The following is a 1,583-nucleotide window of genomic DNA, read 5'->3' as shown; positions in this document are numbered from 1 at the left end:
AATTGTTTTTCTATGTTTTGAATGCTAGCTTGTTGATTCCTAAAATTAGATTCTAAATGTAGAAATCTTTCCGAGTTTTTCTTATCAGTGTCTGAGACGAGGCGAGATATAGTATCTTCGAGCCTTTCTCGTCCACCTTGTTGTTGAGTGAAATTTTGTGACTCATTTCTTGGTTGCTGAAAGTTTGTTCGTTGGGTTTGTTGGTTACTACTATTGCCGGGTTCCCTCCAACCGAGGTTTGGGTGGTTTCGCCATCCTTGGTTGTAAGTTCCCGTTGGGGGACCCGACGGCCTAGGTCTATTATCAATGTAGTTTACCATTTCTTGTTGATCGTCCGTTTCTTTCATGCAACTCTAATTTTCATGTAACCCACCACATCCTTCACAAGCCATAACCGAGACTGTTTTTGTCATTTCTAATTTTTTTATTTTTGAGGAAAGGGCCTCGATTTGGGCTTGTAAAGAAGTGCTTTCGTCGACCTTATGGGCGCCCGGGGCGATAGACTTATTTCCCCGAGGGGTGTGCCATTGAAAATTGGTTTGAGCAATTTCTTCAATCTGATTATATATTTCGTGTGGGCGTCGGTTACCTAAAAGTCCCCCGGAGCTAGAATCAAGTGTCTGCCTAGTGTGTGGCAACAATCCATTATAGAAAGTGGATACTTGTTGCCATATTGCGAGGCCGTGATGGGGACACTTGCGTAATAGCTCCTTGAACCTTTCCCAAGTCTCATATAAGGATTCCCCGTCCTCTTGTGAGTATGTATTAATTTCAGTCATTAATTTAGCAGTTTTAGCAGGAGGGAAATACTTATATAGAAATTTTTGGGCTAGTTCATCCCAGGTGTTTACCGATCCAGCTGGGAGGGCGTTGAGCCAAGCTTTTGCTCGGTCTTTCAGTGAGAATGGAAACATACGGAGGCGGATGGCGTCGTTTGATGCTCCATTGATCCGAAAGGTATCACATATTTCCAAGAAATTAGTTATATGTAGATGGGGATCCTCGTCCGCAAGCCCGTGGAAGGTTGCGAAGTTTTGGAGCATTTGTATCAAATGCGGCCGAAGTTCGAAGTTATTGGCTTCGACATTCGGAGCATTGATAGCGGCGCCTAGATTACCCATGGTGGGTCGTAGATAATCCATAAGGGTACGTTGGTCCGCCATTGGAGGTGGATCACCCGAAACCTTCTCTTGGTTTTTGGCTTTTAACCTTTTTCTGAGAAAGCGTTCGGGCTCTTCTAGTGGTTCTTTTATGTCTTTATTGGAACTGGAGCTCATACACTACGTGAGGTTGGTGTCGGGTTCCAAGTCTTGCAACAAAAACAGAAAGGAATGTTGGTCAGAAGGTTCACCACGGCCCCGTGTTGAGCGAACACGGCCCGTGGTCGGAATTTCAGTGATTGTTTTCCAGATCCCAGTTACTGGAAGTTGGACACGGCCCCGTGTTGCACCGGCACGGCCCCGTGGTCAGCCTTCTGTAACTTGGAAAACAAAAACTGCCAGTGACGATGCTGAGCACGGCCCGTGTCCGACCAGGCACGGCCCCGTGCTGAGCTCTGCAGAAGCTGAAAATCTACGAAAAAT

The 1,583-nt window shown here is 45.9% G+C and overlaps 1 non-coding gene across 1 annotated transcript; it reads left to right on the top strand.

Moving 5' to 3' along the window:
- The first annotated feature begins 678 nt into the window (after positions 1 to 678).
- Positions 679 to 785, top strand: LOC118481581. The gene has a single exon (XR_004865792.1). It is a non-coding gene; the product is annotated as a small nucleolar RNA R71 (small nucleolar RNA).
- The last annotated feature ends 798 nt before the right edge of the window (positions 786 to 1,583 follow it).

The sequence above is a fragment of the Helianthus annuus genome, chromosome 8 (assembly GCF_002127325.2).
Source record: "Helianthus annuus cultivar XRQ/B chromosome 8, HanXRQr2.0-SUNRISE, whole genome shotgun sequence".
Classification (NCBI taxonomy): Eukaryota; Viridiplantae; Streptophyta; class Magnoliopsida; order Asterales; family Asteraceae; genus Helianthus; species Helianthus annuus.
This window is presented reverse-complemented; position numbering and strand designations above follow the sequence as displayed.